The sequence below is a fragment of the Triturus cristatus genome, chromosome 1_2 (assembly GCF_964204655.1).
Source record: "Triturus cristatus chromosome 1_2, aTriCri1.1, whole genome shotgun sequence".
Taxonomy (NCBI): Eukaryota; Metazoa; Chordata; class Amphibia; order Caudata; family Salamandridae; genus Triturus; species Triturus cristatus.
This window is the reverse complement of record NC_140580.1, coordinates 607182550-607198860: the sequence shown is the minus strand read 5'-3', so window position 1 is coordinate 607198860 and position 16311 is coordinate 607182550.

Sequence of the window (16311 nt, the reverse complement as noted above, 5' to 3'; positions counted from 1 at the left end):
AGCACCATTAAGGAATTAGAACAACGGCAATTAAATATTACATTTGAATCAATTAATCAGATTGTTATCAATCTTGACTATTCTTGAGGTATGGGGGAATTCTCATGGAAAAGCACAGATCTAGTTTATGTACTCTTAGTGTAAACAAAGTAAAAAGCAATGTGAGTGATGGATGAGGATCAAAGTGCTTCTTGAGCAGAGCTGAGATGATGCATCCCTCTCTCTATGCAAGAGAAGACCATCTTGAGTTGAAAAAGTAGATGAAAACCAAGCATGGCTTTCACCCATTGGAAATAAGGCTGGTGGGGTGTCTTGATATGGCCCGCCAGCACTTTTGAAAGAACGCTTTGCCTCCTATTTCCTCAACTTCTCCTTCTTATTTAATAAATACCTTTGTCCCTGCGGACATAAAAAAAACCTTTTGTTAAGTCACCGGTTTAGTCCCTCAACCAGTAAGGAAAATATCACAGTGGCTCTATCACATCTGTTTTATCCGGGAGGCAGCTGCTTCTTCCTGGAAGGACTGAATATAGAGGGGCTGATCCTAGCTGACATGAACACCAAGGCTCTCCAGTCTACAGCGCCTGGATCATTAAATGAGGCATCAACATCAGTAGATAAAATGAGGAACTCGGAATCATCTTCAAGTCAGATCTTACCCTTCATCCTACAGTCAGTTTTTTTTATTAAACGTGCTCACAAACATGCTTCAATAACAACACATTGATCATTTGCAGGAACTCACAAGATCACCCGCTTTTCAAAGTTGGTGTCCTGTGTAAATGTGCGTATTCTCACCTCCCCAGGCATCTGTTTAGGTGTTTTTGTCTTTCAGCACACACACGTCTTCTGCATTGATGGCGCTTCATCTGGTTCTCACCAGTGTTCGAGATTAAGCACAAGCTCCTGACATTCGTGCACATGGCTTCTCTTGGAAAAGGCTATTTCCAATCCCTAATGCCTTATTCTCTTCCTGGTGGCCCAGCTGCATAGATTGTGCTAGCTGGTGTGCATGTATTTATCTGCCATTAGCATTCCTTACTAGGTCTTTTTGCACAACTGTGTGAGTGGTGCGCATTTTGCCAGTGCTAATTAATGTTGCCGTGATTTACACATCTCACATTGCACAGCATTGTTCTATAGACAAACTACACTTTCTCATTGTCTTAAAAAAACATGTAATTCGTTACTTATGTGCCGAAGCGTAGCCCTTTTTACAAAATAAAAAATCGTCATCCCTAAGAACTGATCTGCTCTGCCAGAACAGCTCTAAGCTGTTTCAGCATGTGGTCTGCACTGGACTTCACACAGGCTGACAAGCCCAGCTCTAACTTCTATGAAGTGGCAGTGCAGCATCTTCCTAACATGCTGCAAGTACTCTCAAAAGTACATCAATAAGTCTTTCATCGCCAGCTTTGAGCAGTGCTTATTTTGTGAAAGGAATGTAAGTGCAGAAGCCCAAAGCTTTCCTTAGAAGCCCACCATCGCCACTACTGAATACAAAGGCTTTCTACCCTCGATTCCGCCTCATGTTCCAATCTTCCACCATCCTACACTTCTGTCTCTTTTTCTCACTGTTGCATGTCATCTTTCATTCCTTTATTGTCCCTTTCTCGCGTTCCTCCTATTTTCTCTTCCTTCTTGCCTTTTTTCTGCTTTTACTACCTTTCTTTCTCTTGCTCTGGGTCAAAAATTAATAACGAAAAATAAGTCCTGGTCCCCCAAAAAAGGAGCATGTCCACCACACTACTTGATTCCAACGGTACAAAATATTCACTGGTCTTCAGCAGCTTGAAGCCTCAATTATGAAAGGAGAGCTGGCCTTAAAATTCGTATCCTGATGCTCTCAAAATCCCAGCAAAAAGTAATATTTTAATTTGATTAAAAAAAAATGCAAATTTTGGCAGTGCCAGACCTGGTACTGCGAATCTCCAGATGCCAATGCGCAAGCCACATATTAAACCATCCCTTGCATTATTCATACATCCAAGCCTACACTAGCTACTGGAGCAATTGTTATGAAAAGACAAGTTGTTAGCACATGTTTATAAGGAATCATCACTTACCATTACGAAGTTTCATTGTAGCCCACACTTGATCCATTTGTCCTGGCATCCTTCCATTGCATGCTTTTTCTTCCAGTACTTTTTCTTCACTGTAATTGCAGCACTCCATAAGAGTGCATGTATTTGCAGGCCTTCAAACTCTCTCTTCCCCCTACCCCACTCTGCGTCATTGTTGCCCCGTTGTTGTTGCTTTGTAGTTATTGCTCCATTGTTTTTGCTCTCCCTGTTGTCTTTGTTTGACCATCATTTTTTCTTGCCCATTGTCGCTTGCATCCTTCCGGGTTGACGAGTGCACCCATCTTTCTTCCGTCGTTGTTGATTGCATCCTCTCCCGTCCTGTCATTGTTGCTTGTCCTCCCTCACCCATCCATCATTTTAGTTTACTTCCTCCCTCCCCGTTCTGTCGTTGTTGCCTGCCCCCTCCCTCCACTTTCCAATGTTGTTGTTTGATCCTTCTCTCTCCCTCCTCTCATCATTGTTGTTTGCCTCTTCTCTCCCCCATTCCCTTCATTGTTGCTTGCCCTCTCCTTCCCGCCAGAAAAAGCCTATGACGCAGTCAGGTCTGCTCACATTATAGCACTTTTTTTCTAATTTTCAGCCATTGCTGCGCTGCTGTTTAGCATAGTTTAAAAAACACTGACAAAGTCAAATACCTCTTCTATTTGGCTTTGTCAAGGTTTTTTTGTAAATCATGTTGTACTGCAGCACGGCTGCCGTGAAACATGGTAGAATTTTTTTTTAAAGCGCTGTGACGCGATCACCACTGACCCTGCCATAGTGCTTTTTAGGTCTCGCGAGCCAAAGGCTCGAAGAGACATTTTATAACTGGGCTTTTCAAAGTGCTGCCGTGGCCTAAAGCTACAGTGCACGTGAACGTGCACACGCGCAGCCGCCAATCACTGCTGCGCGCGCACCACTCGCGTGCTTGCCACACAGCGCTCCCGTCCAAGCGATCGCGATCACTTTCGCTTTGATCACGATCGCTATTACTTTCGTTTTCGGCCGCGCGGCCGAATGCTTGTTTACTTTTACATCGGAGCGCGGCGCCCACTTTAGGGACACCGTGCTCCGTTTATTTATTTACTTTAGTGGCTGCAGGTGGCGTTTTTTTTTTATTTTTACTTTGCTCAGTCACGAGCGGCTGTGGCTCCGCTTCCGTTTTCTCCTCCCTCCTAGGGCCGTTTCATTTAGATCAACAGCTCTCCCCACCCCTTTCCGGCTGGTGTATGCCCTCTGCTCTTCAACATGAAAGGCGGTTCTCCACGAAGGGGATCCCAAACTGCCCTTAGAGGGGCCTATGCAGTTTAAACAACCCCCACGCCTCCTAAATGATTAGACTGCACAAAATAAACAAGGCGGCATGAGGCCCTGGTGTTAGGGCTGGCACCGGCTACCTACCGCATGGCTGAGTCACCGGCCGCCCAGAGACAGCTTATCTATTTAACCGGTGCCTGCTATATCCCCTGGTGCCTCACGGCAGCCGGCAGTAGCCCCCATCATCGCGGACCTTGGCGGGAGGATGTGCGTGGCCCGACAGTGTTCCCGTCGACTACAGATATGTGTAAAATGTCGGCGCTCTGAGAGGCTGCGCCTGTGATAACCCCTCTGGCAGGGGGCATGGCTGGGCGGATAGTTTTAGGTAAATACATTTGATATTCTATTCTGTAATCCGGTTGGTTCTAATTTGTAAAATGTGGGCATATGTTCTCTTATATTGCTACTAGATGTTAGCATGGCTGCGGGTGGCGTTTTTTTTATTTTTATTTACTTTGGTCAGTTACGAGCGGCCGTGGCTCCGCTTCCGTTTAATCCTCCCTCCTAGGGCCGTTTCCGTTAGATCAGCAGCTCTTCCCGACCCTTTCAGGCTGGAGTATGCCCTCTGCTCTTCAACATGAAAGGCGGCCCTCCACGAAGGGGATCCCAGACTGCCCTTAGAGTGGCCTATGCAGTTTAAACAACCCCCACGCCTCCTAAATGATTAGACTGCAGCTTGTTCATTTTTGCCACAAGAGACACAGTTTATTCAAGGCATCTAGTGAATGACGTCACAGCTAGGCTTAAAACGTAGCCAGACTCCACCGAGAAATGGACATGATTTGTTCATGGTTTCTGAGGGTGGCGCGGGATTGGGTTAAAAGGCTGTTTTTTTCGTTTTCACTGACAGACACATTAACGGCGCGATCTAGTACTTCCACAGCTGGACTGAATATACGGTGTCCTCGAGAAGAGGTTAAATGGTGTGTACAAGTTATGAGGGGAATTAATCTGTTCTGGAAGAGAGGCTTTGTAACAAGCCTGTATCACCAAAGCGTTCCCCGCCAGTCCCTCTTCGAGACCCCCAAAAGTCCCCCATTTCATCTTATCCGCCCCGTCACTCCACCAGACTTTCTGCACAATCTAACAACCCAACTGCAGAGCGGGGTCCGCTCTTCTTTTCTTTCCCGATCTGTATGATTATATTTTCGCTTTAGTTCGCCAGCAGCAACGCAGATGTTGAATATTCACTGCCTGTACCCAATGTCACTGTATCACTGGAGTGTGCATGTGTGCACCCCTGGCAGTCAGTGGCCGCCCCGCTAAGAAGGGGACACCCCCTACCCCTGCCCCTTCTCTGCTCCCAGCTCACATCTGCTTTTCATTAAATGCAAAGGGAAAGTTTAGAGGAGAAAAAATGTGAAAAGAGATTTGGAGCGGGAGACTTTCAGCCCCCCCCCCCCTTTAATAACAAGCATTTGCAATGCAATAGGTCTCGCATTTACGCGAGTTTAAGCTATTGAAATTGTAAATGACACTGCCTTTTATTTATGTTTTAAAAATAAAAGGCATTGTCATTTGCAATGTCAATAGCTCAAACTCGCGTAAATGCGAAACCTATTGCATTGCAAATGCTTGTTTGTTCTACTTTCAGCCATGCTGCACACCAGCTGCGCTACTCTACAACAAAGGTAAAAAAAAACATTGACAAAGCCAATAGATCTCACATAGACAAGACCTAGTGCCTTTGCAAATGATTGTTTTCTTCCTTAAGACTACAAAATCGCTCTTGATAGAGTAATGTTTGCTATGAGCTCACAGACAAAGCCAGTTCTTTAGAAACTATATCAATGTTTAGATGTGTGCAGTAGGCAACAATTTGGCAATATACATTGTGCACCACTCTGCAGATACATTTGAAGTGAAAATGTGAGACGAATTCTTGAGAGCCATGTTTCGTACTTTATGTAGTATACCTTTTCTGAGCAGAAAATAATTGCCAACTGTCGCTATCATATCCATCCATCTCTTCGTACACCCATCAATCCTTCCACCTGACAATCATCCATTCTTTCTTGTCTCTTCTTTTGAGGTTTCCTCTGTGCTCACTGATTCTAGCTTTCCATACTTCATGTTCACTATGTAATCCCTTTTTCCTCTGTCAGTTTGTCAGTATTCTTTCATTCCTCCTTCCTTTCATGTTCACATCCCTTTCATTATGGGCTCTACTGGCCATTAAAGGCCCGCTCCAACGTTAAAGGCCGGAGTCCAAGAGGAGGGCCATTAACACGGGAGCGGGCCTTTAATGGCCGGTAGAGCCCGCTACGGAGGGTTCTAAAGCTATAGTAGAGCACATTTCTGACATTTAAAGTGAACATGTAGCTCTCTTGCCGACCTCGAGGGTGTGATTTTCAAATTGATAGGAGTGAAGGTAGTCTGGTAACTTTGTTTCGGGTTTGTGTATATTCTTTGTAGTGTTTGGTTGTTCATATTAGATTAGAATTTTGTTCCATTTTCTGAGCATGCTTGAGCCAGAAGTAGAACATTGCTGTTTCCGGCATTTCCCCATGACTGATCGTCTTTTAATCTATTATGTGCATGTATGTGGCATTTGTATAGTGAGAAAGAACGGAAAGGCAGCTGAATGCTCTTCAGGTCTGTTCTTCCATTCTTGTATGTCTTCTATGCATCCTTCTTCCATCATCTTCCATCTTTCTATCTTTACTCCCTTCTTTCAATAGTCATAGTCCTTTCTTCCACCCTTCAATACATTCTTTTCATTCCTTCTTTAATGCATACTTCGATCACTCACATTGTCGTAAATCCGTCCTTCCTCTCGCTTTCTTTTCTCTTTCACGTTATCCCGTTTCTTCTCTCCTTTCTCCCTCCCCTCTCTCTTCCATGTATATATATCATTGTATACTGTTTCCTCAAGCAATGGCAGAGCAATTCACAGAAAAAAAATGCTATTTTCATGATAAATTGCTCCTCTATCTTATACTGACAGACAGTCAATCCTCGGAGGGCACCAGTCGGTCTGGGAGGCGTGCTCGAAGACAATAGTTTGATTTCATACACAGTGCTCAGCCCATTGAAAGGCACGCGCACATTGTTCATTGGATCTTTGAGCTGACTGTAGTTTCTTGTGTTCTGCTGGAATTCATAGGTCAGTCTTTGTGACCTTGCCCCGCACGTACCCTCAACAACAAGCACATAATTTTAAGCCGCCATTAAAAACCTAGCAGTGAAAACATAAATGGAGTTTCAAGATGGCAGACAGATGGGCCAGGATTAATAGCAGCCAGTGCCCCCACGGGGTGGGAAAGCTACATGATCTATTTTGTTAGCTAACAGTAATCCGGCGCCGAGTGGAAAGGATGTCGATTTCTGAGGATTGCTTCTGAAGAAATGGGACACAAACGAAACGAGACCCAACAAGAGTTAACTTGGGGACTCCACTGCACATATAAAGTAATGGGATGTGACAAATGGTGTTTGATATTTATGGGTTAGGAATGGCGGCTTTCCCCTGGAGTGGAAACTGTAAAAATGATTTATGGTGGTTCACCCACAACAATGTGAAAACTAACTGCTCCACAAGGTTTACATTACTTTAGGTTCAGTTGCTGGACAAGGAAATATAACCCACTGCATTAACACCCTTGTTGCTCTGAAGGATACCATCTACATTCTGGCTGAATAGGAAATATGTTATCTTGGATATGTGTGATATGGAATTATCCCTAAATGCATACATCGCATATTATTGTATAATATACACTTTCTATATATTTGCAAATATGCAAATTCCTTGGTATCGTGTAACTCTGGGGATCTCGGTGAAAAGACTACCGTCCCCAGGTACTAGATGTTAAAATGGTGGATTCCCCATAGTGAAAGGTGGGAATTGGATCCAACAAATACCATGTGGGTGTGATGGGTGGGTCTTGCATTTCAGTTGTGTTGTGTATCTGTCCCTCTTCATTCCAGTTTGGGAGCCGCTTGTACTCTCTGCCTCAGAAAGTACGCTACTATGGGCCAGATGTACGACCATGACAATTTGTGATTCACAATTTGCGCTCAATTGCGAGTCGCAATGGGGTTGCAAATTGCATGCCTCATCAATATTCCTGACGCACTCGCAATTTGCGACCCCATCGGGAATGGCTGGCCCTCCCAGGGATGGTGGTCTGCTGGGCTCAGCAGACCTCCATGTCTGGGACAGCTCTTAAATAAAGCAGTTTTTTTTTATGCAGCACGTTTTCCTTAAAGGAAAATGGGATGCATTTAAAAAAAGAAAAATTAAACATTTTCGTTAAATTTTTTAAGGGCAGGCAGTGGTCCCTGGGACCACTGCCTGCCCTTAAAAATATTTTGAGAGCCAGTCACAAAGGGAAAGGGGTCCTCTACGGACCCCTTCTCGTTTGTGAGTGGTTTACCACCCTTCTGTGAAGGGTGGTAAACTGCAATTGTTTTGCGACCGCAATTGCGGTCACAAAACAGTCATACATGGCATTTGGGGTCGCTATTAGGAAAGGAACGGCCCTTCCTAATAGAGAGTCGCAAATCCTATTTAGCGAGTCGCAAATAAATTGCCACTTGCTAAATAGGGTTTGGACATGGCCCTGTAGGTTTTTGCATGTACAAACGGGTCGTAAACCTGTTTGCGCATGCAAAAACGGGTCTTACATCTGGCCCTATGTGTCTTTGTGCCCTCTAGTTTAGGAGTTTTCCTTGTTCCAGAGTGAATATGTTTCTTGTCGCAAGGAAAGTGTAATGCATGTCTACCCTAGGTGTAATATTACTTCCTAGCGATGCCAGTCATCAGTTTTGTGGCATGAACTTGTTTCCCTTCTCACTGTTGGTGTGTCCCTATTCCCCTGACATTAGAAAGCCACAAAGACACGAGCAGTGAAGCGAAGAGCCATTCAGACTCAAATTGTAAGCAACAGATGTACTTTACATGGATCAACAACAATGGACTTTTCTTCCGAAAAGGGGACGTGTCTGAAAATGCTTGTCTACTGGTGGTGGCTGCAACATCCCATGCCACCAAGAAAACATTTTTAACACACCACAAAACTGCTCAGAGTAAATTATGCCCCACTCCCTACATCTTTGTGGAATACTGTTAGAAGCTGGGTCTCTAGTTGGCAGGGGTATGTTACCCTAGTCCAAGTAGTGACCACCGGTTCTGACAAGGTAGGTCCAAAAGCACCCAGGACCACCCTCTGGTAGCTTGGCGCAGAGCAGGTAGGCTAAGCTCAAGAGGCAATGTGTAAAGTATTTGTGTAACACGCACTCACACCAACACAATGAAATTGCACCAAAAAGGACACTACACCTGTTTTTATAAAAATAATGGCATCTTTATCTAAGTTTCGGGCAAGACACATAGGAGGTTCACATATGCCAAGAGCTTTCCCGTGTAATACTTTATGAGACTTCTTAGTAAAGAAAAAAAGGGAATAAACTTGCAGGTTCTGGAAGTCTCTTAGACCAGTGTTCATGTAATCACCAGTTCAGTCTCAGGTATTTGTGGGAGTGACCCCTGCCCCAGGCATATAAGAAGTTACTTGAAAAGGAGAATGAGTTTCTAGTAATGTTGGGCACATGTCCCCGGGGGCGCCAAATCCCTCTCACTCCTTGATAGGGTTTAGGCCAAGTAAGGTGTTTCTTAGCCAGAATATTGCTGCACAGGTTTGGGTTTCCGATGCTGATATGTCCCCGCTGTACTTACAGCACAATGCTACTGAAAAAAGTGGTGCTTCCGCTACTAATATGCCCCCGGTGGTGTTGCCACTAATCAGTTTATGGAGTATAGTCACAATTCCTCCGAAGGTAGATGTTCACACAGTCTCTGTCCCGCAGCCCGCCCAAGGCAACGCCTACGTGCAGCAACCCAGCGCACAACGCTGAGCTTTTACCTGGGGGAGAAAAATGAGGCCACTACAGGCTCGAGGTTCCTTCCGTCTTCGGGGATTCATGCTTCGGGACAACGGTGCATGGAGGGGCGGGCCTGCCCTCACAGGGGCGAGAGCAGCTCTTCTTCTTCGGCTCCTTCGTCAGCGAGGACGCATATCAGCGGAGTCCGGCTCGCTAGGCGGCGCCTCGCGCTGGCACCAATCCCAGCGCAGTGCTCTCCTGACGTCATTGGGAATTCCTCGCGGTGTTTCCCGAGGCTCCTGGGCTGGCACGGAGCAATTTGGTCAAACAGCGCTTCAGTTTACAATGCAGTTAGGTGTCCGGGCCGGCAGCAGTGATTCCTGGCTCACAGCGCTCTCGTTTGTAGACCCAAGGCCGTGGCGGTGAAGTCAGCTAACAGGGCTTCCCTTCACAGCGCTTCCAGGTCATGGGCACACAGCACATTCAGGCTCCCAGGCGGCGGCGGTGAAATCAGCATATACTGCGCGTTCCTTCGATTCCCAAGCACACAGCACATTTAGATTCCTGTGCCGACTGCAGTGACGGTGATTCCAGGGCAACCCTTGGAAAAAGCAGATCCCCACACACAGCAATGTGGAGACAGTCCTGGGAAGGTTTCTAGTCCTATAACCAGGGGCCAGCCAGTAAAAATAATGGAGACACTCTGGAGATGTTATTTTTAGTTTCTCTCTGGCAGGGCGAGATCAGCAGGCAGCAGGGCAGCTCAGCTAGTGTGGGCAGCAGTTTCTGGGAGCAGTCAGCCTCAGTAGACAGTGGCAATCTTCCTGGCACAGCAGTCTTCACTCCAGCAGAGTTTCTTCTTAGTCCAGTGGTGTAACAAGGATGTGCGGCCAGGACCCTCCCATTTATACCTTGGTGCCCAGTCACTAGAAGGGTGTAGAAGTTTCTGGAAGGGTCTAGGGGTTTTGGTGGTGTTCCCTGCCTTCCCGGACCTGGGTCCTGGCTCCTGGCTGTCTACAGTGACATAGGCAGGGTCATTAGGTCTAGTGTGGGGCAGCCAGGACCAGCCTATTCATGTGTAAAGGTGTGAATCACCACTCCCTTCTCACAGCTCAGGAAGGCTATCAGCATGCAGATGGGGTAGTCTGCAATGCACGAACTAAGTGCAGGCAGGAAAATGTCCACTTTCTAAAAGTGGGACTTTTAAAGTAGTAGTGCTTAAACCCCATATATCACTAGAAAGGGTTCCCTGCTATGATTCCAACTATACCAAACATGACATACCTATTTGGTCCCAGTCAGAAGTTATCCCATAGGGGGTTTCCCAATGTTAGTCTATGGAGGGGTAGGCCTCCTTCGGTAGCAGGGGCCTGTGGCAGGTATGCCAGTGTCACCATGTTTTTAGGGGAGAGCACCTGCACCTTAGCACTGTTTAGCAGTGGTAAGGTGCCAAGAGTCCTAAGTCCAACAAAAATGTGCGGTCATGTGGGAGGCAGAAAGGGAAAAAATGTAGGGGGAGACCGCCCTAAGGCTGACAGGTCCAACAGACTCAATAGAAAATGATTACCAGCCTTATTCCTGGGAGATGGCAGTCATTTATGTTGGACTTAAAACAAGCTTTGTGGGGTGGTATATAGAGCATCACCGCTAGAAAATAGTATTTATGTCTGATGGTCAGATTAGTCTATTCACTTATTGAGATGGGCATCAGACGCCCCTCACCTGCAGCTCCTTTTGTTTATTTCATTTTTTGTATTTATTTGTTTTCATTTATTTACGTAAGTCTTAACCCCTTCGATGCGCATGACGGAGCGGTTCCGTCATGCGCATCGGTTGCGCTGTGCGGATGATGGAACCGCTCCGTCATGGCCCCGCCCGCGCACGACCCCTTCAGCACAGCGCGGTAATCCGCGCCGCGCTGAAGGGGTTAAAAAGGCATTAACCTTGTCTTGGAGAATGGAGGCACTGACCATATAACAGTGTATGAACAACATAACCGAACAGAGGGGCATATCAGCAAGGGCCGGCGATAATTATCGCTAAGCGCACTTAGCGCTAGGATAATTATCGCCGGCTATCGCTGCTTTCTATCGTGTAGATAGCGTGCTATCAGCAACGCTTATCTCCAAAGCGATAGGAATGCAAGCGTTAGCTGCAAAACAGTGTGATTATCGCTGGAAATCCAGCGATAATCGCACTGTGACCGGCGATACCTTGCTGATAGACCAGGGTGGTCTTAGCCATGTAATCCACCTCCCATTGGATTACATGGCTAAGTCAGAACTAAAGCAGGCGTAAGGAAAGTAGCGATAACCATCGTTAGCGCTACTTTTCTTATCGCTATGCTTGTTAGCGATTCCCCTGATAATTGGAGAAATGTCGGTTAGCGACATTTCTCCAGTTATTTCGGGAAGGAACGCCCAATTTGCATCTCATTAGAGATGCAAAGCTGGGCGTTCAGTAAACAGGCGCTAAGGCAAGGATTCACGCGATAGCGTGACCTTGCTGATATAGTGATAAAATCATCGCCGCTTTTCGGCCGCAAACGGCCGCAAAAGTGGCGATTATTTTTTATCGCCGCCTTGTAGATATGCCCCAGAGAACGCTCAATGATTCAGCAGGGTTGGAAGAATGAAAAGGGCACCGAATTTGAAATACGACTGAAAAAAGTATGTGCGCAAATACTTTGCCATCACTACAATAAAACTCGTTCCTTTCTAGACTTCGGACTTAACAGCATTATAAATCCAATTTACAAGGTGGGCAAGATCACAGATCCAAAAACATATAGGCCCATCAGAGTCATAGACCCGAAACCAAGAGTTTCACGAGCATAATCCTGAAAACATCCAAGAATTAGAAGAAGATGAAACATTCTCAGATTGCTAATGGCAGATTTAGACTGACCAGGCCTAAAATATATTCCAAACTGAAAAAAGAATGTCTCTATGACGCATTTCAATATTTTGCGCGGCATTTCCACAGTGACCAGAAACACTCGTTGGCTGAAGGTCGGAAACATCCGTGAACCCTTTTCTGATGCAACTAATCAAGCAACTACACATAGACACATCCGCACAGGTGAGGCATGCATCAAATGACCTGCAGACTACATTTTTTTGCTATAAAATCGGGACTGACAGAAGGCTGCTTCCTGGCCTGATTCCTGTTAAGCACCCATAAATGACCTGCCTAAGGAATTCCTACAGCTATCGGCGCACACTCCCAAAAATCCGAAATATCTCCATTCACATTTTTCTATAGGCTGATAACTCAGTAGTGCACCAAACACCCAAAAGCTATTACTCATTCTCTTAAAATCCTACTGTAAAGAAAAGAAGGAACATAATTGTCTGGGGCCCCAATCAATGAAGTCATGATACAAACAATTCTATTTGGAGGGGGAACCAACAAAAAAGGTAAAGACCTTTACCGACCTGGGTTTATCCTTTGCTATCTTGGGTTCCTGAAATCACATGCAGAGATGTCTTCTGTGAAAGCAGAAGCATTCTCAAAGGGGAGCCTTTGCTTCACACCCTGTTTTGGAGGCAGAATACTTTTCTATGCGTCATTTGTAGCAGAGGCAAAAATGGGTTTGAACTCCACTTATGGCCAGAGTATGGTGAGCCATAGGGAATATCTCAGATCTGGAAAATCGCAGTGGAAACTCTGGAAATCTCTGTTTTAGATCTCCCCATCAGCTGCACTCCAAGCTGACTGTGCATTCACTCTGGTTGACCTACAATGGCAAAACAGTGCGATGGGATATTAAGACAAACATAGCAAAGCACACAGAGTCCACCTGATCGACAAATGCTTGGTGAAACTGTCAGTCACAATAACAAATCTACCAAGAAAACTAGCAAGAAAGGATGTGACGCAAAAATCAAGGAAAGAAAACCTCTCACCTAAGATTTTGGTCTCCCACTATTTCCAACAAAGTTTGGAGTCTTGTAAAAAACAACGCTCATAAGAGAAAACATAAGTCTGCTTAAAAACAGACTTGGTCAACACTGTACCATAGATGGGGCTATAGAAACTACACTCCCAAAAGCAATCATTTCAGGTCACCTTGCAAGGCTGGCCTTAAAGAATGCAGAAATTGAAGCCTAGAAAGACTGAGGATGAGCAAAGCATGTGCAAAGCCATAGATGGAGCAAAACCTTACAGACAGAATAACTCAACAATGGAAAATCAGCTGAAGACTTCGCAAATATCCGTTCTGGAATGTGAATGGTGCTTAAACAGCAGAAAGACCTTCCTAGAAAACAGGTATGGTAGACTCAACCTGAAGACTACACAAGCACCCTGACAATGCTCCTGGCGGATTACTTTCCTGGTTACCCTGGAAGTTTTAGCCTTTTTCATGGCAGAAAATAGAATATCTAGAAACATGTTTCATGACCCCTGCCACCATGCAACCAAGGAGACTTTTGGGGGCATATTCTCAAGGATCTATCGTCGAGTTATCAGCACTTTATCACAGCCAAAGTCGCGATACATTTATCGCCACATTCATAAGCTGGTGGTAACAGCCCATATCACCAGTTTACCTGCGATAGCCGTCGCAAAAAAAGATAGCCAATGATGACCCCGGCAACTAGCGCTAATGAGATGCAGAGTAGGCGTTCCCGTCCAAAAAGCCGCGACAACACCACGCCGAGCATTCTCAACGACCAGACAGATCGGCGATAAGATCACAAAACATGTGATAAGGCGAGCTAGCAGCAGGATTTTAACACCTGCTCTTACCTGGTGTAAAGTCAGACGACAACCGGCACCAGACAAGGGAGCACAGCTCATAGCAACACATGAAGAACAACAGATGCCCTGGAGAAACTGATCATGCAGCCCGGAGCCCCAATAGGGCAACAACACCCACCTCCACCACCCCCAGGACCCCCCCCCCCCCCCGGGGCCCTACCCCGGGCACACCCCCCACTTTTGGACAAATAGATTGCACATCAACTCCACTAAATCATGAACCTAACCTAATATACATGTGTGGTCAGAAAAAGGGAAATCATACATTCATCATACATCATACATTCATCCCAAAATCAGGCAGCCAGAATGATTCTTCGTCAACCTAGATGGCAGCCAGCAACCCCTCTGCTGAGGAAACTGCATTAGCTCCCTATTCCTCAACGCTGCGCTTTTAAGGTGGGCTGCCTTATCTTCAAATCTCTGCATGGCAATAACCCCAAATTCATTAACAGCCTGATACTCAGGCACACTCCTTCTCGTAACCCACGCTCTGCTCACCTCTCACTCCTCACCATCCCTGCATTCAAACGGGTATGACAGGGAGGCCGCAGATTTGCAACACTTGCCCCCAGGCTGTGGAATTCCTTCCCGCTGAAGATCCAGTCCTGCACTGACCTTTTGTAATTCAGGAAGTCACTCAAAACGTGGCTATTTGCACAAGCCTATAATTAATGTGTCCACTGGTAGCTTACAGAACCTTTCGCAGCGCCATGAAACCACCCGGTGTATGTGCGCTTTACAAGTCATTATTAACATTAACATTAACATCTCATAATATCCCAATAATACGTTTATTACAGAATAAACCAAAAACAACAATTCTGAAGAGTCATGGCGGGTCTTCTCAGGACATCCTGTAAGTCACAGCCTGCAACACAGAAATATAGATAAGAAGGTGTGTCATGCGCTTATCAAAGTACACAGAGAGAGAGCGAAAGAGAGATAGAGATAGAGATAAGGAGAGAAAGAGAGGGAGAGAGAGAGAGAGAGAGAGAGAGAAAGAGAGAGAGCAAGAGAGTGAGTGAGAGAGAGAGAGAGAGAGAATGAGAAAGAGAGAGAGGGAGAAAGAAAGAGAGGGAGAGAGAGATAAAGAGAGGGAGGGAGAAAGAGACGGAGAGAGGGAGAGAGTGTGCCGACACTGCGGACCCAGGCCTCACTGTTCACCTGCTGCCACCGGTGTGTCTCCAACCACGTGCTGGTATACACTGCAGTCCCCCAGGTCCCTTATTTGAAACGGTTTCCAGAGACAGAAATGGCAGAGTCCATACAGTTGCACATGCCATCATCACTTGCCCACCCCTGCGCACACAGGCTGCTGCACCCCAGCGCCTCCCACCACCCAGCGGTGATTGCACGCCCCTGTGCAACCAGACCTCACTGCTCAACTTCCACCACGGCGTGTCTTCAAGAGGGCCCACCACGTGCCGGTGGGAGCTCCAAGCCCGGGGCCTGCGGCCATGGCACCTTCCACATCATGCAGCCCCGCACAGCGGACCAACAGGTCACACACTTGATTCTGGGTCTTGATTTCGCAATGGCAGAGAACATATCAGTGCACACGGCATCATCGCAGGCTGCACACCCGCTCAGCTCTTGAGGTGCCACTAACTCTGTGTACCGCGAGGCAATGCCACGTGGCAGGAGGCCCGCACTGCCCACTGGCTTAGGCCTTCATTGCGGTCCAGCAGGGCTCACAAAAATCCTCGCCAGGACGGCGCATCATCGCAGGCTACACACCCGCTCAGCACTCAAGGTGCCCCTATCTCAGTGCACCAAAAGTCTCTGTCCCGTGGCGGTGTGACTGTGCCTGTCGCAGTGTATCCGGTGCCACCAATTCGGTGCACCGCTAGCCATGGACCCTTTATGATTGAGTCCCGTTGTGCAGACACCATCATGTCACCCCTGGAACTGGGCAATGTGAGGTGGGAGGGCCCTAGGCCCTCATGCATAAATGATAACCACAAGGGGACACCCAGTTAGAGAGTGGAAATGGCATCCTGCACGTGCACTAGGCCCTTTTTATTGGCAGGGTCACATGTCCTGTGACGCCTGTGCTGGATGGGTGTGGTGTGGGTGTAACCAGCCATGAGGGAGTGGCTGTGGCATACTGACAACTAGACCTGTGAGCAGCAGATCCCTACAGGGAAGACCTGGGACATGTAGCGTTGTCGTCCCTCCTTGTGAGCGTAAGTGGAGTGGGCTGTCCTGGCGTATGCCAGTCCAGCATAAGGGTGTGAACAATGACCCCGGGCCTCTGGGCGTGGTTCCGTCCTGGGCTAGACAAGGAAGTAACTAATGTGTGTGTCTCCGTAGTAGTGTTGGTGCCACCTGGACCGCA